We start from the raw sequence: 24,200 nt of genomic DNA, 5'->3' as shown, positions 1-24,200 counted from the left end.
AAGGGATCCAGTATGCAGGCTGATAATTTTGAAGAAGAAAACACCCCCACAGTTATTTTATCAAACACACTTACACATATGAGTTCAAGTCAAACACAGAATCAATATATAACAGTAAATAGTATCATAAGCTCTTAAATGCAAGATGTTTGATACGTGTATGTATATATATATATATATATATATATATATATATACGTATATATATATATATACACGTATATATATATATATATATATACGTATATATATACACGTATATATATACACGTATATATATATAGATATATATATATATATATATAGATATATATATATATATATATATATATATATATATACGGTATATATATATATATATATATATATATATATATATATATATATAAAGAGAGAGATTGATTGATTGATTGATTGATTGATTGATTGATTGATTGATTGATCTCATTCCAGTTCATCTGAAATTTTGTAATTCTTCTGTAAAGGATGTGTGTTATACATCAGAACTGGACTGATTTCAAACATATTTATTTAGAAAACTCCTGAAACATACAGTGATAAAGTGCTACAATACCGTTTAAGGTGGGATACCACTAGATGTCAGTGTGGCACGTCTGATTGTTTGCTCTTGACGTTCAGCTCGGTAGGTTAAAAATGAGAATGTTTTGTTTTTGTTTTTTTTTTAACTGGAGTATAAGGAAGAACCCAAACTGTAGTTTCCCCCTTTACAAATCTAGCTTGCATGGGATAAAATATAGAATAAAAAATTCTAATATGTAAAAAATTAGAAAATACAAACCCAAATCCAAAAGAAAAACTATAAAGCTCATTGATTCCATTTTTAATACAATTTAATTTGCATAGTGATATTAATTATTTTCAATGTTACAGAACACAAATCCAGACATAGTTGATGACCAGAGACTGATGTGATAGAGGCGGGGGGGGGGGGGATTCTCCATGAGATGACAAAAGCAAGACAGAAACCAGACAAAATCGGATCCGACACCAGATAGTGGGATTATAAATCATCACCCTATACAGGTGTAGAAGAATAAAGGGTGTTAAATGGATGTTCTCTTGTCTTGTACTTAGACAGTGCCAAAAGGTTTGCAAGTAACTAAATGTCAAGAGATAACTGACAAAATCAGTTAAGCCAATTTCTCTCTCTCTCTCTCTCTCTCTCCCTGTATGTGTGGATCAGGTAATCAAACATCTCTGGCTCATAAGCAGAACAGGAAGATGCAAGGTCTGACAAGGTCCTCCCATCGGATGACCTCCCAGTTTCCTGTGGAAAATGAACCGTATAAGTTCAGTGCCTCTACACAGGGAACTGGGATAGCACACACACATACATACACACACACACACACACACACACACACACACACACACACACACACAGTTTCAGTTTACATACCAACTATACTGTAGTTAAACACTGATATGCCCACACCTAAACCCTGACCTTGACCAAACAAATATTCAGTTGTTCCACAATTTTCATTTACAGCAGTTGGTTTCCATAAGGACAGAAAGAGTCCACACACACACACACACACACACACACACACACACACACACACACACACACACACACACACAGCTGTTTACATAATCTCTTACTAGCACTGAGTATGACTCAATAGATGCTCTGAACCTACCCTTCTGGAGAGATTTGGCCTGTGCCTATTGTCTCCTGTAATTAATATACACAACATATGATTGTCATTTTGTTGTTTGTTCTTTTATTTATTTATTTTTGTTCATAGCAATGGTTCTGGAGTTGGACATAGTGTCCACGGTTGAACATATCAAGGAAAAACATATCAAAAAAGTGACTAGATTAAACACTTTTTGAATTTTCTGACCAAACAGGTTGCAGCTCAGTGGCAAATATTAAAACATTGCAAATTTTGCAACGTGACATCTGACTCTAATTGTGACTGCATACCATCAGATCTCACAAGTAAATTCTCTGTTTTATTTGTACATAGCTAAAATGAACTTAATCCTCCTCGTTGCCAGATCTTTTTGTTTTGAACAAATCTAAATGCTGTTATCAAAATATAACAAAGCTAGAAGTTTGTTATCTAGTTTGCTGTTACTGATAAGGAGTGGCAGTATCTTTGTCATGATTACAGTGTAATGTATGCATCAGAGGATCAGTTAATAAGAATCACTACAGCCAGCATTTACCCGTGTTGTCTCCCTTAATTTGTTCCCCAGGCATTTCCCACCTAATGTCTGCTCTTTCCGATCATGCCACATCTCCCCCGGTGGGGAGGGTGTAGGCTGCCTTGCTTCCTCTGAGACATGTGAAGCCAACCAACTGCACTTTTTCAAACTGCATCAGTGTAGTGTAGTGTTCCACATACATGAGTTCACATGATGGCTAGTCAGTGATTGAATAGTATCCCTCCCAACTACAGTATATCGGATTTTCTCCCCTGGCTCTTGGCCACAGATTTCAGGTTTTGACCTCATGATCCAACAACAACAAGGAGAACACTTTTTTGTTTTATCATTTAGTAGCCTAGCCTACAATTATTATGGGAAAAAAACAATCAGACTATTGCATATTTAGATAATTCTGTATAGGATAACAAGTGTTGAGATCAAACTTTAATGCGGCAATCTGAGTACAATCCTTCCTTAAACACATACAAATACACACACACACACACACACACACACACACACACACACACACACACACACACACACACACACACAAACACAAACACACACATGGTTACAGGTACACACAGGGCTCCTGATCAAACAACATTGTTGAAGTCACACACATACAGGCACAGCCCCATTCAGCTTTGTTTCCCAGTGCCAAACCATTTGTCTCTAGCTTCCTGTTCTGTTCCAACTCAACAGAGTAATTTTCTGTGTGCCAAAGCAATCTCCAGAGCTTTCTATCTCTATCTCTGCTACCTCATGCTCAGGCTTTTTTTTTGTTCCCCTTCAATAGATTAGCTTTTTGTTCACTCTATTTGATGCATCAGCCAAATTGGCCTTGTCTCCTCTGCCTCATACATTCATCCACACCACTGTCATGCTCTTACAACGGGAGATTCTTTCTTTTCTTTTCTTTTCTTTTCTTTTCTTTTCTTTTCTTTTCTTTTCTCTGAGCAATGAGAAGATGCAGCAAACATTGACAAGGAAATTTTCCATAATGTAATGAAATTTCCCCCAATTCAATATTTAGTGTACTGTTATGGAAGCCTTGTTATTTTGTAGGCATGTTTAAAAGGAAACTGGACAAAATCCGAGGCATTCATTTCACTGCAATGAGAGATTTTGTGAAGTGTATAAATTCTCTTCCCTAGAGGATACAGATTATCCATGATTCACCTTAGAATTTGTTTATGAATACGGGGCAAGGCACCACTTCAGACAAGAAACAGGTTTCTTTTTGGTTAGTGATCATTATATGTTGTTGTTATATGTTAGTTGATGTAGAGGTTGCATTTAGTTAGCAATACAACTATCTACTGTAAGGGATCTGCTACTCATACTCATACTTTCATACTCCAAAGTTCCCACAAGAGATATGCCTTATGAAGGTGTGGTGATACTAATCAGTCCCTAGCTGAGAGACCAACAATTAGGAGGATACCTTCTCTTGACTCTATAGGGGACTTAGGGGAAAATTATGTGCATACTAGGAGTAGTGGGATTTGAGAGGAAAGTTGAATTGAAAAAGTCGTGGTGTGTCAACAACAAAAGCAAAAGGTTATTCAATGCACTGTGGACCATAGTTCATTGAGAGATTTTGTGGTTGTATAATCAAACTGGAACAACAATTCTGGTCTCAAATATGAGAGAATTTAACGAATAATGGACAATCTTTGCTAAGCAAGTCCATTGAAGGGTTGACTTGTGGAAGTTGACAAGCATGTCAGCAGTTCTATTGATACTTTACTGGATTATGATGAAGTATTTTCTCTTAAGTACTCAACAGACTGGAAATCAGTCTGGTGTCTTAGAGATGTTGCTTTTTCATATCAAGAGGAGCCATTTGGTGCAGTTTGGGCATCTTGCCACAAGATCAGCTCCTGGTAGATCTCTGTAAAGCACATATCACAAGATGGAGACATCAGGGCAGATCTAGGATTCTCTGGAGAGATTATACCCCACACTTGGCTTGTGGTATCCTACAGAAGGTGAAAGCAGAAGTTAAAATGAAAGAATGAGCTTGTCAGGGTGTCATAATGGTGCAAATGATGCCACATGCATAGTAGGTGTAAAAACCACTATGTAAATGAGCAATTGAGGTTTCCTTTTGTCAGTGTGGTACAGGTGTGCCCTCATAACTCATATGCCCCCCATCCCCCCTCTGAATGTATAACAGCATCCTTCCTGCATTTAAAGTGAACAGATTATGGGTTTTCACAGTAGCATTTGCTCTCCTGTTCTTTTTATAATGTCTATTATAATTGTGCCTATAATTGACTTCTTGTCAAATCTGTGCCCGTAATTCTCCACACGTTTGTGTGTCTGCAAAATGTCATTATTGATCAAATTCGGCATGTCATAAAAACTCAGTGTTAAGTCACAACAATTTTTTTTATAAATCAAGGAAATTATTCGGACAGTTAAGCAAAATAAACAAAAATTCTTTAGCCACTTTGACAGTTTCAGGGAACTGTACACAGTACACAGTTACACAAAAGGGACATTTCAGTGCATTCTTAGATGCTAATCACATTCAGGTAAGAAGATTTGTGGAACAGTTCATTTGTTTAAACAGAATTGCAGATTACTAGTTCTAATACTGCTCATTGGCTGAACAAAATCAAACATATGCTGTGAGGTAGAATCCTGGTACCACCAAGGTTTCATTGTTAGGAGGTCTTCACCCCATCTAACCCTTATTTCATCAACTTAATTCTAATTAAAATATGTGCCAAATAAGTAAATGTTGAAGTATGCTAAATTATGACCTGCTTTTCTTGTCTATTATGTCTTTGGGAAGGCCAATGCTGAAACCGAATGTAATTCATTAAGGAAAATGTGAGAACACAATGGAGAATCTCTTTCCTAAAACTTTTTTTTTCCATTGTTAGGCATTTAACTGAGTGAATTCAATTATAGCTCTTGGAAATCAAAAGCATTAAATTACATTAAAAATGCATTTCTAGTTTAAAATGTATTAAACTATAAACCAAGTATTCCATGTCTTCACAAAGCTCACTTATAATATTATGTACTACATATTGTTGTATGTATTATCACACAGCATACAGTCTAGCAGCGTTGTTTGCGTTTTTAAAACTATTTTTGATCAAGTGTGTGTGATTTCCTTTACTCGAGCTGGTGTGGTGGTCTATCATCTAGTAGTTTCAACTTTGAAAGTGACATATGTGCTGCAATCCATCTCACAGGGCCTGAATGTCTGAACAATTCCACATCTTTCAGTGTTACCTCATTCATTGTCTTGTTTGTCATAACTACTTTTTTAAAAAACAATATATAAAAACACCTAAAGCTACCCCTAAAAATTAACCCCCAAGGGTTTTTTCACATTTTTTCTTGTTTTTATCCCAGGCAAAAAGTTGACCATGCTGCTTACATGTTTCTTATTTACAAACATTATCCATGCCATAATTCACATAACCTTCTCTCTTTCTAGCTTCCGAAATATCTTCCAGTGGAAATGGTTCATAGACACACATTTTCACATTGGCTTTGTTTGCAGAAATCGCCCATCTGGCACCACGAATCATGTCATGTCCATACTCAGAGAGATTTTTCTCCATTCTGCTGTTTGATGTGAACATTTATTGAAGCACTTTAACTGTATCTGCTTTGTTTTGCTGCCATATGATTGACCTGATAAATAATTTAATGAATGGTCCTAATAATGTGGACAGTAATTATAATATCACGCAGTGGTAAAGCTTACTGTTTTACTCCAGTCTTGGCTGACTTTCCTCGGTTCTTACTGAAGATATAAAGGAGTCACTTTCACTGAGAAAAATGACTGATGAATATGAATTGATAGCTGTATATTAAGCACAGCGTTATAATGAATGTCTGGAACTCCAAGCCAGAACTCTCTGGCATTCGCTTGTTCTCCATGCTCGTACAATACAATCATGACTTGCATCAAAAACTTTAGATTCTCTGTACAGCTGAGAGCAGTAGATCCAATTATAGTTCTGAAATATCAAGTTGAATTCTATATTGTGATTCATTAATGTCACCTCTTAGGACAAAAAATATAGGTCAGGCCAAATATTTTTTTGTTGATTGCTTGAGAGCTACAGCAGCAGATTACTGAAAAGCATTAAGATAATCTCATTATATTTTAATCATTCTACTAATTAATTCTGCATGTGTCTTTAATAATTCATAGGCAATTTTTTTCCCCCTTCTGTAGTTTTCAGCAAGAGCAGCTATGAATAATTTATTCAGACAGCCCGAGCCCGATCACACTCTGATGGATGTGGGTTGCTATTTCCATAAAGTCCACGGGCCACTTTCTCTCTTCTCTCTCTCTCTCTCTCTCTCTCTCTCTCTCTCTCTCTCTTTATATATATATATATATATATATATATATATATATATATATATATATATATATATATGTGTGTGTGTGTGTGTGTGTGTGTGTGTGTGTGTGTGTGTGTGTGTGTGTGTGTGTGTGTGTATTTCTTCCTTGACTTGCATCAGCAGCACAGAAGGTGTGAAAAGACAGAGCTCACACTCTTGCATACTTCAAAGGGCTTTAGAAGCGTACTCAATTCAAAAGGATCCAAATGTTTACAACATCCAATTATAAGTTTGTTTTTTTCTCCTTGATCCTTCATATCCTTGATAACATTTTTCATTATCTTCAGCAGCAACACTGGCCTGCAGCTTTTGTGCCAAAATAGAATTGGATTTATGTTTAAGCGTTCCACGATTCCTTAAATCCTCACTACAGCCTCAGCCCCAACTGAAGAGAAGCAGCCTTGTAGCATGAAACTGCCACAACCATGCTTAACCATGCTTGGATTTTGTCTTTTATAATTATGCGTTACCTTGTTCTGATCAGACTGTAACATATTATATGTATATGTGAGAAAAGTTTTCCATCCAGACATCAAAAAACAAAACCCATGTGAAAAATACATGAGATGTTGTAAGGAGTGAACAGTACTTACTGCCAGATATTCCTGCAGCTTGTTTGATGTTGCTGTAGGAGCCCTCGCAGCTGTCTTCTTGTCCTTCTTGTGTTTGGTGATGTCATAATGGCACCCCATTTTCTCCAATTGTCCATGATGACCTTCATGATGCTCCATGGTACACTTAATGTTTTGAAAATAATTTTATATCCCTCTCCTGATCACGACCTTTCAACAAATATGAAAAAAGTAAATAAATTCCTACAGAATTTCCTTTAAAAACAGCTGATCTTCATCTTCATCATTTAAAAAAAAAATCTACAATATATTAACATATTAACAGGGGTGTGTAGATTTTTTAATCACTGTATATATTTTGTGTAAAATGAGAAAATAGCATGTACTTTATATGTCTTTCAGTGGTGCTTGCTAGGTCTTCTGGAAAAAATGAATGACACTTAGGAATTGTCCTCATGCAGTGATTCCTTTCAGCAGCATGCATTTACATAATATTCATGTTCACACATGCATGAAAACATAACTAAACTAAAACAAGTCATGTTATCATTTAATTATATACCTTACAGATCTTTTTTTTTATAATGAGCAATAAAACAGAACCAATGCATATATCATGTGAATTGAATAACAATACATTAGCAGTAAAAACTTTACAAAAAATGCATAACAAAAAACTATTTTAGAATGTTAAAGCCTAGTGATGCTGGAAAGTCATTCCGTCTGTGGTTTTACAGACATTTACAGACATTTTGACAGCCAGTATCTTAACTAAAATACATTACAATTTAAAGAATGTATTTATTAAAAGCAAACATTTTATTTTGGAAAATGTACAGAAACTGTACATTTAAAAAAAAAAAAAAGCCAAAAATGAGCTGGAATGGCCAGATACTGGAAGTCCTATGTTCTATATGCAACTCAGTTCTTTATGCGGAATCAGGCTCCAAATTAAGATATTTAGCTTCTTGTTTATAAAAATACAATAATAAAGCTTTCATGTATAGTTTCAAGTCTTCAAGTCTGATTAAGTCTGATCACATTAGATTACTTTTTCCCTGAAATAATACAGGTTTGTTTAAATTGCAATTCAATCTTCTTTAAAGTGTTTTTATTATATTGTTGTTAGATTAATTACAAATTAATTCATCTTTAATTAATTGATTAATGTCCATTTATTCAATTTCTATTTTTAATCCTAGTACTGCACAACCTTTCTAAATCACAACTGCAAGTGGGCTCAATTACATCTGGATCTAACCATGATGCTACAGCTTTCAGTCTTCACAATTCCCTAAAAACCTTAACAAGCAGGACAAAAACCTCATACATAACCAGAAGATAGACCAGGAGATTGAGCAGAACTTTCCATGCAGACAAACATGAGGATCGGACACCATGACCTGTAAATTTACCCAAAATTTGCCACACAGATGACCTGATACCTGCTAGAACGCTGGTATCTGAACACACTGTGTTCACCATCTTTTTAAACCGCTGTTCATGTTTCAAACCTGTTTAGAAAAACAACCCCTAGGCATCCAAAATTGGCTAGTGTCACTGTGATTGACAGGGGCATAATTAGGATTTACTCTTGCAATCCCCCAATGATGAGGGAGAGTGACCTATTTGCCATTGTGCAATTTCACTTCTACACTGACTCAACATACTAGTAAAATGTCAGCCAGTTTACATCATTAAGAAAACCTCAGATGCCAGACATCAGGAGACCGGTAATAGCTTCTAGTGGAGTGGAAGTGGTTATAATCCGGAGGATAGAATCTGGGTCCCAGTTCTTGACATCTCTGCCCAATAAAGTGTTTCATTCCTCCTGATTGCTCTTTTCCATGTCTGTGAGGCATCTTCAGCGTAAACTCAATTTTCTCACCAGATCCATAGCCAACCAACTACAGACCAAGTGACCTGCTTTGGTCACATGACCTCTATCCCCATACACCTGTTACCAGTCACACAGATCACTTTGAATAATATGGACATAACTCCTGCCTTCTGACAGTGTTGATTTGGAGCCTGTCCTAATACAACATATACCATGATTTTTATCTTTATCCTTGAAAATGATCAGTTTTATTTTTGTTGAATGTTACAGTACATCTACTTGGTTGGAGGTGTACATATTAAGACCTTGTTTAAGCTATGTGACTTGGTGCAACCATTAATGTTTTAGTACCACTTTCCATTTCTGTTCAAATTAGACCATGGAAGAACTTGCAGGGTGCTGATGTAACTTGTTTTCAATAATTTAATAATTAAAAAAATTGAAATGCCCTTTATGTTGCTGCTAAGGAGTTATCAAGAAGGAATGGTTAGTGAGCAAGAACCTACTGATTTGGAGTGGAGTTTACATCTAGGAAAAAAGCAAGGTAAAATAAAAACAAAGATGTCAGTAGCATAATTTTAATAGTCATTGTAGTTCACTGAAATGTCAAGAAATGATCCTGCATCCAAAACAGCCACACAGTGGTGAGTCACTGTGTGTGGACATTTCATACAGTATAAAAATAAATGAATCAGTAAATGAATCTGACTAACTCAAGATAAGCTTCATGAAACATTATAGCTCATGTATGTAAAAGGGCAGGGCTGGAAGTTGGTGACATGTGGGAATTGGCAAAAGACCGTACTAGGGGAAAAATATGGGAAAAAACTGGCTTTTATCCCCACACGTACCAATATAGTCAACCAAAAAATAAATTACTATGTTCTTCATTACTTGGATTGCTACAATGCACTGGGGCTCAAGCTACTGTTCCCCTGCTTCCATAAAGCCATAGGACTAGCAAATCCAGTCTGATTCTCTCTTCTGCTTCTCATTTGTACAATTGAAAAACATGATTAGATTGTCAACATGCTGGAAACATTTTAATTATATTTCATGAAGCTTTTACTCAAGAATCAGATCCTGGGAGAGATACATTGTTGTAAGGAGATGTCACCAAGGACACCTCCCAGGCTGGCTGGGGCCAGAGTTCCACAGAGGCATAGAATTATATTTTTGAAGTGGATCAATTCAAGTCAAGTCAAGTCAAGTCAAGTCAAGTCACCTTTATTGTCACATCATCACAGCACATGTGCCATGGTGAGTGAAATTCTTGGGAGCAAGCTCCAGAAATTGCAGAACCATTCACATACAGTATACCTGGTCACTTAACACCAGCTCAATCACCAAGAAAACAGCAGCGTCTCTACTTCTTACAGGGGCTGAGGAAAGCACATTTTCCTCCCCCCGTCCTGACAACATTTTGCAGAGGGACTATTGCAAGCATCCTGAGCAGCTGCATCACTGTCTGGTTTGGGAATTGCACCATCTTGGATTGTAAGACCCTGCAGCGGTTAGTGAGGACAGTTTAGAAGATCATTGGAATCTCTCTACCCTCTAATCACAGACATTTACACCACACTCTGCATCCGCAAAGCCAACAGCATTATAGATGACACACACACCCCTTACACACTCTTCACACTCCTGGAAAAGGTACCGAAGTATTCGGGCCCTCACAACCACACTGTGTAACAGTTTCTTTCTACAAGCCATCAGATTCCTCAATAACTGAACTGAACTGTACTGAGCACGATACACACACTCAACTGTATGGACTGCACTGATCTGCACTAAATAAACACTCTCACAATATACATCTAAGTATACAGCACCACACATATCAAACTTTTTACATGCTGTTTTTGCACACATTTCAGTCAATTGCTGTTTTGCACAATTTATTACAATACCTCATATAACTGCTATTAAGTGTTTATTCCAGTATTTCTGCTCATGCACTATATAATATATATATATATAATACAGTATATACACTGGTCAGCACTGCTTTTGTGTATTGTCTTTTGTGTAATATCTTGTATTGTTTGTTTTCACTGTCTTTTGTCTTGCACTGTTTGCACCAGGTTGCACAGATGCACTTTATATGGCTAGGGCTAACTTATTTAGTTAGCTCTGTGTTGTTCTGTCTTTGTTCTGTCTAGCTTTGTCGTTGTTCTATGTAGCACCATGGCCCTGGAGAAATGTTGTTTCATTTTACTATAAACTGCATGAGCTATATATGGTTGAAATGACAATAAAAGCTTCTTGGGTTGACTTGAATTGGTTGGTTCCTCCTGAGCTTGTGGCATGGGTTATCAAGGTGAATTTCACTGCCCCATGTAGTTAGGTGAAACAGAATTCTAGGGATGTATGTCATTATATGGACAGCACCTGTTTTCCCTGTCATCCAGAGCCAGAACCAAGGGGGAACTGGGCAGGATGGCATTTATATCCAATACTATGTCATATGGTCACTTTGTGACATTGATTAAGATCTCAACTCATACAAACTGAATGACTAATATCGCTACATCATCAAAGTGTCTAGAATCAATTCATTTAATTGTATTTGTATAGCACCTTTAACACAAAACATTGCCATTAAATTTGCTTTCCTGATATCCAGGTTTAGGATAAGTTACCAACTGAGAAAGCCACTGGTGACAATGGCAGAGGCAACAAAAAACCTGTCATGAGTCAGAAACTTGAGCAGAACCAGAATAAAAGAAGAACAATCCTGAAGGTCACTTGATAGTGAGATTTTGATCAATCAAATAATGAAATTTAAAAAGTATGTCATAAATAGGAATTTGAGATGAACAGGCTTTATACAAGCATAATGTGAATAGTCCACCCACAAAAATATTTATAGACTTGAAATTTAAGAACTTCAGGAAGCATTGCTAGAAAAAACATCCCTGTGACCTTCATTTGCCAAATAGATGGCCTATACAAAGTATTATCATAGCTGTTCTATTTCCTTCCAGAGGGCTGGGAGATATTTCCAGAAAGATGGAAGAGGAGATATAATGTCTCATATTTGTTGTTTGACCTGGCCGAGGAATGGTGTGTTCTATTTATGATCATAGGAGAGGATATATATACACATATCAGTAATGTGAAAAGATGTGACAAGACATATTAATAGATGTGATTATTGGCTATGATTAATGTGATTAAAGTGTGGGAATCTGATCATGCATATGAAACTCGAAGGTTAATTCATAAATATATTTAACTGCCATTAATTTTGAATTCTTTGCCTTTTAAAGTGTGTTTTCTCCAGGTATACCATTGCTACTATTATACTAAATCCTGGAACCTAAGCCTGGATCATGCTGACTGATGATGTAAGCAAAAATTGGAATCAATGGTTTGAAGATCTTCATCATTCCCATTGCACAAAAGAATTCAGCCAAGATTTTATTAGAACTTTTTCATTTAGTTCTCAAATTAATCTTAAAATACAAATCCAGTGTACAGTAATTGCACTCTCTGGATTAGTAGTCTTCTAAACATATTTGATGTGGGCCAAAAGAATATATTTAAAAATTTGTCTTTAGTATATTCAATGATGTATGACCTTGCTGTTAGATTCTTATGTACTCTGAGTACAATGACTTTGTTGAAACCGCTTTATATTTATCTAAGCCTAAGGTGCTATATGGATTGGCTTTCTGAGCATGCCTTGAAATTACATTCTCTTTTTGAACACATGCATTTGCTTTAAGGAATCATAGTTTGAGTTTGAGATGATCTGTTTTTATGTTGTAGTATTATCCAGCCAAATGCCTGAGAATTTCTTTTAATGCATCATGTATGTTTGGAGTAACACTCATGACTCATTAAATTTAAGAATGAATATTTCAAAATAGTTTGCCATGCCAGGGGAGCCTTAGAGTTTACAGTAGCCACATCTGTGGTTAGTGACATTTTGCTAATCGCTTTAGTCTTAGATGGATCAGGATATTTGTCTTTGTGAAAGCCAGAACTGCTTTTACATATTGTAAGAATTCATAAATTCTTTGTGTTTGTACAGACATCTTTTTATTTTTGCATTTGTATTTTTTTTTTTTTTTGGTATTTTGTTGTTGTTGTTGTTCTGCCTTGTTGGTCTCTTTCACTTCCTTTGTATGGACAAACAACGTTCCTGTTTTTAATGTGTTTAGATTCTACAATTTTTTTTTTTTTACAATTTCTTCAAAGAGCTTAGTTCTTACATACAGCTTAGATCTTACATCTATACACAGAATGGTAAACATACCCTGTACTCTACTCTCGATAACCATTTTATCAGGTAAAACTAGCAGGGGTAAAGTTTCTGCCATCTGTTGAGGTACACAGTGGAAAGTACCATTAGAAAGGAGTGGATCAGTTTGCACTACTGTTTGGGGTCAGTTTCACTCTTTTACTGAGTGACCCCCAAACACTATACATTCAGCAATGGTGCTTTGATGGAGGTAAAGTGGGACCATCAAACTCCACATTGGGCTACACCCACATTTCACTTTGGAAATGTGAACTAATCAATCAAGTGTAGATGCAAGGTATGTGTAGCTAACAGAGTGGCCTTTAAGTGGTCTGACATCCTGTTATATTCAGTCAGTGAAGAGAAATGTGTAATTACTTCCTCACAGTGGTTGACTCTGAGGCCCAAGTCTGAACAATCACATGCATGGGTGCACAACCTTCTTCTGCTGCTGGTAATATTAGATGGGATCTAATATGAAGATCTATTTTCTATCAGTATTAGAAAAAGGTATGATAGAGTACATATTCCATTTCATTTATGTTTTTTAAGCATGACTGTATTTTTCACAAGCCACATGTAAATCGGTGTAATTAATGACACAAGTGTGATCGATAGACTGAATGAATCCACAGTCTGGGATAGAAAAAAATCAGCACCAGATTTACTTCTTCATACCATTTGATGTATATTCATAGAGTTATGACTGATTGCACGTTGGTCCAGAAAAGTAAAAAATAATTAAAAACATATGTTGATATCTTTTTATTATACACTTTTATTATAATATTAAAATGAGATTCAAGAATTGTTATTAGACCCCAATCCTTACCTCAGGTCGATTTCACATTATTTTATCCTCACTCCCCCGGACCTGACAGACGTGATGAATTGTGGGATACGTGCCCAAAAAAAAAGGCGTGTAAAGTGTTACTTGCTGTGTTGTGCCTCTTTAAAAGCTGTAGGCAGTGCTGTGGGGCTGCAGAGCGGGCTGACAACACACACACACACACACACACACACACACACACACACACACACACACACACACACACACACACACACACACACACACACACACACACACACACACACACACACACACACTTGTCATACTATCCATGTGAGAACCTTTTAGTGACATAATTATTCATGTAGTTAATTAATGCTATCTTTCCACTTCATTCTATCACCAAGCTTACTCTGAGTAGGAAAATTAAATAGAAGCAGCTTTTGTAAAACTAACAAAAAATCCTGTCAACCTGCTCAGATATAAATATCCTTGTGGGGAAATTTGTTCCCCATTAGGAGATCAAGACACACACACAGACAGAATGAGGACACACAGGTCCTCACACAGCGGCGTTGTGTCTGCTTTCTCACGAGGACGTTTCACCAGGACCCGATTTTAATGCAGCGGTGAAACTGGGACCGCACACACACACACACACACACACACACACACACACACACACCCGCGCGCGCGCTCTCTGCGGCAGTAATCATATCTGAGATAACGGGTTTGCAGTCGAGCACTTCAGCGTGTTCAGGACCTGACGGTCAAATCGCGACATTGTTTTGTCCTCGTTGACTCAAAGCATTCGGGACTGAAAGAGAAACCCGTAAAACCGAGAAACAGCGCGCGCAGGAAGACAGACTCGGCACGAGTTGATCGAGGCAGCGGTTTTTTTTTTTTTTTTTTTGCAGCAGCAGCAGCACGAGCCGTCACTTCAGGTAAATCAGTGCAAACGCGCACATTAAGGCGACCACTAATGCAACGTGCTTAACGATTTCACTGACACATTTTAACCACCGCTAACATTTTAACGTAGACTCTTGTAAAAGACTAACTTATCAATTACTGATCATAATTCTATTGATTTCATGCTGTCACGTGTCATTCATGTGAATTTTGGGACAGATTGAGACTTAAATCTGTCTGTAGAAGAGTTGTACTATACATTAAATGCAATGATGCTTCACTGTGGTTCAATGCCATTTTTACCCTTTTTTCAGTGCAGGGCTTTCAGTCTCTCCACACAATTTGTTTTGGGCATTTCCTTTTCATTCTGTACCATGTCTGAGTAAACTCATGAAGCACATCATGAGCAAAATAAAATCAATTCTGTAGTGCATAAATATTTCCATAACTGTCAATGTGAAAAAGAATCAAGGGATTATAAATGACTTTAGAGTAAACAAACAAAAAAAAGTCCTGAGAGTTTTGGTTGAACTCATTTGGAGAATTAGAATCGCATATTTTTAACTTGTACATACTGTATATCGTTCTGTTTCATTTATGAACAAGAAAATTCTAAGGTGGATCTGTGGAAAATGAGTCAGATTTGTTTTGACAGACAGTCTAATGAAGTCATATCTGATTTCTGAAATCTGTACTCACTGCAAATCCTGTAATGATCGTCTTTGTGTTTCTGTTTCTGCAATTTAAGCTAGAGGCAAATTAAAGCATAGTGGATTTGTACGGATTGTGTGTGTAATATGCAAGGAATAATTTGCAAAAAAAAAAATTGCATAAAGTTGCAATATAAGTAAATGAACAGTGCCTTTATTAATGAAGGGTTTTCTGTCATCCCAAAATAATTGCCAGGAAACGGTGCAGAAAATTTTAGCTTGTGGAATGAGGCTGCTGATTCTTAGTTCTGTTGAAATTGTTTTGAATTTTTAACATGTTGAAATTTTCATCATCCTTTGTGACTTTGTCAGCCTGTTTTGGTCTTTGCATCTCTCTATCGTTTTCTGAGGGTGTGATAAAACACGTCGCCGAATTGTAATTATACACTGTTAATGCTTTACTCACAGTCTGGTAATGAGGGTGATGATGTTCACACTCACACTCTTTCTCTCGTGTCGTAAACACGTACCAGGTCACGATTTATAGAGACACTGTGAAAGGCTAAAATCTTACCAACCCTATAATGCACTGCTGTGTAGCAACTCAAAAAAACTAAGTAGGCCAGTAAGAAAAACACGACACATCTTCTGTGAATATTTTCACCACAAAATGCTTTTGGAGATTTTGTTGTCCTGCCACTCTGACAGTTTTGTGTGCTCCTTTTCCATTTGAGCATTGAGGAGAAAATCTTTGCATTTACGATAAAGTGAATACTGACAAACACTCAGAACTGTCAGCATTAATGGAACATCTAGTGGAAGCTTCCATGTTTTAGACTTAATCTGTCAGTACTTATATTCTCAGTGTTTGTTAAACTCTACAAACTGTTATGTATGAAATTCTTGGGAGTTTTTGAAATACTCAAACCAGCCGATCTATTACAGACATTCGTACCACAATCAAACACAGTCACAGAACTCACACTTTTTTCATTCGGGTGTTTGATGTAAAAATAAACTAAAGCTAATGACCTGTTGCTGCATGATTTGATGTGTTGCACCTCTGCAACATCATGTTCTGATTAAAACGTGTATATTTATGACTATACCTAATAAAGTGGCCAGGGAGTACATATACTGTATACAATTATACATTTATCAGCGAGTTAATTCTAATAATAAATTATTTGTCTGCTCTTGAAATTGAATTTTTTTTAATTTGGTAACACAAAAAACAGCTTTAGCAGCTACTATGTATGGTACTGTATGTAGTCTTAAGTATTTTATTTCACGATAAAGACAGACCACAATAACATGAGTAAACACAATCAATCTAAAAACTAAGCAGCTTAAAACAAACCTGCAGTTTGACTAAAGCCTCTTTGTCTAGGACGCTTCATAGGACTATAAAGTCTGTCTTGGCTGTAAAAGTTGAACAGACCATGATGTTTCCTCCGAGTGGCACAAATCGAATCTGACAGTATTCTGCAAGCCTGAAGATGAATTTGAAGCCGAAGTGATTTGGTCATTAATTGGCGTTTTTCCTCATCTGCCCTCAGCAAGCCTACGGAACATTGGTCAGATTGGTCAGGCTGTGTTTACAGTTAACTGAACAGGCTGATGGATCTGATCTGTTCCAGTACAGAGCAGAGGGCTTTTCATTTCATCATTTAGCAAAGAAAAATTAAACTTTTTTTAATAGTACATTATTTAGTAACTGAGGATTGTGTTAGTGAATAATGTATACAGTTCAACATACAATAACCAAATGATTTTTAATTTTATATCTGTATCAAAACCATAATATGGAATATATCTCTTTTTTTTTTTTTTTTAAATCACTAAATGTATGTGTGCCTTTAATACAAGATACAGTAGGTAAAACAATGTGTGTGGTTGTTAAGAAACCATCAAAGCCATATTATTACATTTGAAACAAGTCTTCAGTTTTGCAGTTTTGGAAAGTCTTCAGGGTGGAGGGCTCTGTTGTTTCTCTGTAACAAGCAACTAGTTAAATATTAACATATTCGAATTTGAATGATTTTGAACTTAAACTACTTTGTGTTTTAATTGTTACTTTTAATTGTTACTTTTAATCGTTGTTAAAAATGAATAAAGACAAAGTAAATAGATTTCACTGTGCACATATGCATTAGTCCTATAGAATTTATTCAAATAGTAATTCATCTACCCTCTAACCACAGTGTTAGTCTCTGAACAGCAAACTCCTTTGATATCAACTCAATGGTACAGGTCTGCACAGTAACACAGTGCACTGGCATTCAGTTTCATGTCTATCAGATTAGTCAAGATGGGCTTTTTTTTTTTTTGCTGCTGGTGAACAGGTTTATGAGAAAGAGGAGGGTTGTGAGTTTCTTGCTGAGCAAACTATTTACTGTTAAATAATATTATAACATTTATACTTTTTGCTTTGTTTTTGTTTTAAATCCTGAGGGTTAAATAAAGTAATGTATAATGATATTAGACTCACAAACTCTACTAGGTTGAAAAGATCTTGGATTTCTGGGGATGGACATGTCCTGGGGGACAAGCATCATTAGCATGGTTGCCTTGCACCGGGTTTGGGGGTTTGATTTCGACAAACTCTGTGTTATTCGGTCTTTCTTCTTGGTACACTGATTTTTCTCCCCAGTCTAAAGACATGTGTTGTATGCTGATGTTGTAGTCATCTTGGAATGATGTAAGCGTGTGATTTGTTAGGGTTGACACCCCCTCCAAGGTGTTTCCTGAGTCCTTTGGTATAGACGCCAGGTTCCCTGTAACCCTGTGTAGTGGATGTACTGATTGATTATTTTGTTTAAAGCATGAAATTGTGTTTATATTTCATTTTGCATATATTTGTGTAAGCATGAGATTTTTTTGCTTTGGAAAGATTTATACATTATCTCTCTTCTTCATGGCAGAAATATGACCTTAAGCATGGTGCATTGTTTAAGGCTTTGTCAGTGTGCCACATTTCATATTAAGGATCTCGTGATACAAATATTTGCCAAGTGCTCAGTAGTGGATGAGTCAGTGCCACAGAGCTCTGTGCTATCAAGGACAGAGTGACCAAAGCTCAATACAGAGTGGTGATGGAAAATCTATTCCATATCGAGCACCAGATCGAACACAGCCCAACAGGCGATACACAAGGGTCATCACTTCATGAGGCATTTAATTATAGAAGCAGGATTGTGAGGATAATCTTGCAGTTACTTCTTCTTTTGCTTCTGTAGCGGTTTTATGATTCATTGTTGACTGACTGCTTTTAGTGACTGATTTGATTTTATAGCATATAAAGTATATAAGAAGTATATAGAAGCATGTCTAACTTATTAAAATGCAATACTTATTTTATGGCAATAGTATTATTAATAATAAAGATGAACATTTAATGATTTGTATAAAAATACATTTTTAAGTTTGGTTGCTATCACACCTTTCACACATTTTTTTTCCTCACCCGCCAACCCACATTTAAGAAACATCTGCAAGGTGGGAAGAATGCGATTACATTTCTAAAAAGAGCTGCCTGTTGCATTATTTCTATTCCCTTTTTAATCTCCTTACCAATCAGTTTAAAAGTCAGGGCAAGCAAAAATATAACAAAAAATAAACATGAACAACAAACTGCTGTTAAAAATAGGTGTGTTGTGAACAAATGCATAGAGATTTAGGTCATGTTTAAAAGAAAAGAAAAAAAGAAGAGCTTTTCTATTTTTAGGACAATTTTATTTTATCCTTATCAGTGAAAATTATAGATTTTTATCTCGAGCACAAGCCAGGCTGGCCACTACTAGCTAAGACTAATAAAAGCATTTGTGGTTTTGTGGGGTGTTTGGGGGAGTCCAAATGATTAAAATAGCTACAACGTGGCTCTCATCGGAAAAAATATGTCTGCTTTACATAATATATTGTTAGTGTTCTTTTTGGTTTTCACTAAACAGACTTGTCGTAAAACATCTCTCAGGCTTTAACACAGAACAGTTTTAGAATTACATGAATTAGAGAGAGAGAGAGAGAGAGAGAGAGAGAGAGAGAGAGAGAGAGAGAGAGAGAGAGTGATCAAAGGTTGACAGACAAGCTTCTGATGTTTTCAAATCTATTTTAATTTCCAAATGGATTTTAGTGATGTTATAACCTAAAATATAGCTCTACAAGGTTCAAACAAAGCCAGATTTTCATATCTGATCCTCCACATCTGCACATTAACCATCAAATAACCCAAAACATCAAAACCTCATGGAACAGCAAAGCAAACAGCAAGGGAAATGTCTCCATGCTCACAAAGCTGATTTGCATGTAATATGTCTGGAGATGAAAAGTGACTGGCTGTAATAGGAGGAAACTCACTGCTTATTCACACATGAGTAACTGTTAGAACATGAGAACTTGGTACCATGACAAGCAGCCTTTGTGCTTTTTTATTTTTGTTTGTCTTTTGCTTATAGCTGCTTTGCCATGCATTTTTAACATTAAATGTGACTATAAACAGTTAAAAATGTGATGTGTCATTCATGAGTAAATTCTAAATTATAATCACAGACATAAGAGAAAGAATTTATTTATTTATTTATTTATTTATTTAATTTATTTTATTATTTTGTTTAAATCATCCAAACTTCTGGGTCTCAGCCCGGGCCCATGTTTTTATGCTCCCTGTTTAATTCACACAGCATTAAAATCAATTTATAAATAAATTTAACAAAGCCATGTTTTGGAAGCTTCCATGTATTGCAAATTTGTGACAGTAGTTGCCTTTATTTATGTTGCTTTTTCGACCAAAGTATGAAACCCAGTTCTTGTACATTTCCTGGAAGCCAGTAAATTTTACAGGTGTTTTTTTGTGTTCTGTGTTTTGTGCAGCTCAGTAAGCATCTCTGCTGGCTCTCAAACCTTGACCAATGCTGTGTGTGGGCAGTGTTTCTGCACCTTGCTGATTGATTCACGTGGCTGAAGGGTTCTCTAGGGGCAGCCCACATAGAGCCTTAATGGAGGCTGGGGATTTGTGGCTGTGAGGGTGAAGGATGTAGCCTTGTTGTGAGGCATGCCCTGTGGAAAAGGCAAAGAAAGTGACTTGAGTGAAAAACAAACTATGTCTAGTTAAAGACACCTGTCAAGGAGGCTTTTTATGGAAAGGTTATAATCAAGTATGTATTTCCTGTTGCACAGATTAAGTATCAAATGCCTATGATTTGGTAAAACTCGCATTAATGAGAGATAATTGTTAAGAATGACGGTATCAATATCATTTTACCAGGCAGGGTCTTTGGGGCCACTTCAGGTAACAGAGACATCATCAACATACAGTATACTGTAGGACACCTTCATAAAACTAGAAAAAATTATATATATATATATATAAACTATGCTTAACCCCTGGTTATGGTTATTCCAAATTCCAAAGCTTTTATGGAATTTACCTCACATTTCAGTGGCAAACATGAACAGGTGCAAAACGATGAAGTGTTTGAACATTATGACTACATACACCCAATCAGTAAACTGTATTGTAACTAAACAACAAATGGAACAGAATGGCAGACCTTTCATTTATTTATTTTTTTCTAATTGAGACTTGATTCTTAACGATTGAACAATTGTAGAGCCTATTTTTCTCACTAACGCAAAGTGCGAAACAAGCTGTGATTAAAACCGGACATACTCTGTGTTTATCCAACCATGGTTGTTGACACCATTTGCAAATATGCAAATGAAAAGAAGATTAAACCAGGGTTTAAGAATGTAAAATGTGAAACACCAGGTTCTGAATAGCCAGGACTAGACAAGATATCCCAGGATTCCTTTTACCCAGTGTTCAAGTGTAAAAAGCCCCATGGAGAACAAGGAGGCTAATTAACTCTAGATTCACAAAGTAAAAAATAACTAGTTCAAACAACATTGATTTGAAGTTCTTTAGTGTCTAAGGGAGCGTAATTGGTATCACTCTGCTGGTTGGGATGAATGACATTACTCTCCAGCCAGTCAATGAGAATGTAGATGAGAGTGTGGAACAATCTAGTGCTTTTGAAAATCCGTCCTGGCAGAGTTTCCCATGTTTTAATAGATTAAAGCTGTAATAGCTAGTGTGAAAACTGGTAGGATATCATCGAAAATAAAAATCGTTCCCTCAAAAACATGTGGCAATATTAGTGATAATTTATACAGATTACATTTATACAGATACTGATAAATTACATGTAGGGAGTTGTTTCCTTTGATAAGGTTCTGTTTATCTTGCATATTTTATCACAAAGGTAGACTTGAAAACTGCAAACGTCAGTCTTGATGATAAAAAAAAAAGTATCTTAAAGCAATAACAAGTCTTAGTATAGCTACAAGAGCAGCAATTAGTGGGCCCAAGCACCGTAAGTGGTGAATCAGTGAACTTCGGGCCATGTTGTACATTTTTCATTAGATCTATTGGCATCATGCTGACTAAATGTTATTGGAATATGATCTTGATTGTGCTAGGTCAAAGTTTTGTACCTGTATGCACGAAATCTAAAATGGATGGCTTTCTGTTAATGAATATGATAGATCATGAAGTTTTTCATGAAGGGGGTTGCAATGGAGGCCCTGAGATATACCCTGGTCCAAGCATTTGTTACTGTAGATCCTGAAGTATGCTAAGCATCAAAAATGCAAACGTATTTGCAAAATAATCTGAACAGATGTAGACTTGTCTGAAAAGGAAAAAAGGAATTTTAAACATGCTGCATGAACAAAATGTTCAATAGAAACTAGACCTAATTATGCATCATTATGCCTTATTATCAAAAGGTCAGGAGATCACAATCTTGCCAAAAGTGGATTGATTAACTGGTTGATGTCATGTTTGTTTTGGTTTCCTCTTACTAGTGGTCTTTTTGCCTCATATGGGAAAATTATGCTACATGACACATTTTACAGGCTGCTGTCGTTTGTGTGTGTGTGTGCGCGCGTGTGTGTGTACGCGTGTGTGTACGCGTGTGTGTGTGCGTGTGTGTGTGCGCGCGTGTGTGTGCGTGTGTACGCGCGCGCGCGCGTGTGTGTGTGTGTGTGTGTGTGTGCTAGAGATTGCAGAAAAAAGATATGGTAGAGAGGCCCAGAGGCTATACAAATGTTAAAAAAAAACGATCATTATTTTATGGAAAAGGGACAATAATATCAAATAAAAGAATGGCTGAGTAGTACAGCTTCCCCAAGTGGCTTATGAACTCAAAATAAAAGCAATTTTCTTCCCATTAATATTAAAGATACCACACCATACCACAACAATTTTGCTATATTTAAACAGTCGTATAACAAATCAAAATAAAATGTACTTAAAGCAACAAAACTTGCCTTCAGGAAACAGAATCAAATTACAGACAGAAGGAAAAAGAACCAATCAGGGTGAAGAATGATGCAAAAACCAGGAGGAAACAGAGAACAAATATAGACTTTATTCTTCTATTCAGAATTACATGAACTGAACTGCAGGAAAGAAGAAGCTCTTTGTGAGAGACTTTCCCTCCATGCAGCACTTAAAGATTCACCAAGATTCACTGAGCTACTGGAGGTAGAATAACATGCTATGACCAAAAATCACTAGACGTTTTGGTAGATCTTAAAATGTTTGGACTGTATGCAAAGAAAAATGCAGATCCACTATATACTTTGATGTTGTATCATCAATTGGACTCCAAACGTAGTTTGAGCAAAGCAATTAGGGTGTCCTCACATCTGAATTGTTTGGAACATTTATTTCAGAACCTGGTGTGTTTTCCTCTCTTGGTTCAGGTTGTTTATACATATATTTTGGTTCACCTCGGTTGGATTTCTTGTGGTGAGAAAGCAATCAACAGACCAGACATTTTATTATAACGACTCATCTTCAAAGTAGGTGAATTAAACGATTATGAAACCTCTATTTTTTCCTCAAACAAATGGATCTTTCCATTTTAATGGATGAGTACTAGGAACATAAACACTCACACTCTGCCCAATGAGAATACATTTTTCTCGTTACATATAAACCCATTTTTGGAACTGAGCCAAACTGGAAAAAGACAACAATTTAAACCCTCCAAATCTGAACAATCTACGGATCTGAAAATGGCCTCAGTCTTTGAATTTAAACCTTATAAACCTAAAATAAAAAAATAAATCTAGACTATAGATCTATAAATCTATAGACTTTATTATCCAGTTAATCTTTAATGTCATTAAAATGAACTAAACAGAAGTAGAAACACTGATTGTTATTTAGTCAACTTCTCTGTTGATCTTCTGCTAATGCTGCCGTAAGCCTCAGCTGCAAAGCCCTTTTAATATTAAGTGCACAGCTCTTCAAATCATTATAACAGTAAATTCACACAAATTAAGGTCTGTATTGGATTAATGAATTCTCTCTCTCTCTCTCTCTCTCTCTCTCTCTCTCTCTCTCTCTCTCTCTCTCTCTCTCTCTCTCTCTCTCTCTCCCCCTCTCTCCCTCTCTCATTTCATTTATACATTCATTTATACCTCTCTAATTACATTTAAGTGCCACAAGGAGAAAGCCAAGTGCAGACAAACAATTATTTATTTATTTTTTCCTTCTGAGTACAACATTTAATATTTTATGAATCACATCACTGTTAATTTTCTT

General features: G+C 36.2%; 1 protein-coding gene and 1 long non-coding RNA gene across 3 annotated transcripts in view; one reads left to right on the top strand and one right to left on the bottom strand.

The window, feature by feature from the left end:
• Window positions 1-1,024: 1,024 nt before the first annotated feature.
• Window positions 1,025-14,805, bottom strand: LOC125145513. The gene is made up of 4 exons (XR_007143925.1): window positions 14,667-14,805; window positions 14,067-14,340; window positions 7,164-7,352; window positions 1,025-4,169 (listed from the first exon to the last, which is right to left on the bottom strand). It is a non-coding gene; the product is annotated as an uncharacterized LOC125145513 (long non-coding RNA).
• The window catches only part of wscd2 (WSC domain containing 2), a 53,019-nt gene continuing 43,190 nt past the window's right edge, over window positions 14,372-24,200 (top strand). The window contains exon 1 of one of the 2 annotated variants that reach the window (XM_027140675.2): window positions 14,372-14,968. The gene's annotated coding sequence lies outside the window, so the exon portion shown is untranslated. The remainder of the gene's footprint in view (window positions 14,969-24,200) is intronic. The other variant, XM_027140651.2, reaches the window with a different exon arrangement.

Source organism: Tachysurus fulvidraco, chromosome 9 (assembly GCF_022655615.1).
Source record: "Tachysurus fulvidraco isolate hzauxx_2018 chromosome 9, HZAU_PFXX_2.0, whole genome shotgun sequence".
Taxonomy (NCBI): domain Eukaryota; kingdom Metazoa; phylum Chordata; class Actinopteri; order Siluriformes; family Bagridae; genus Tachysurus; species Tachysurus fulvidraco.
Note: the sequence above shows the minus strand (reverse complement) of the source record. Positions and strands in the feature narration are given on the sequence as shown.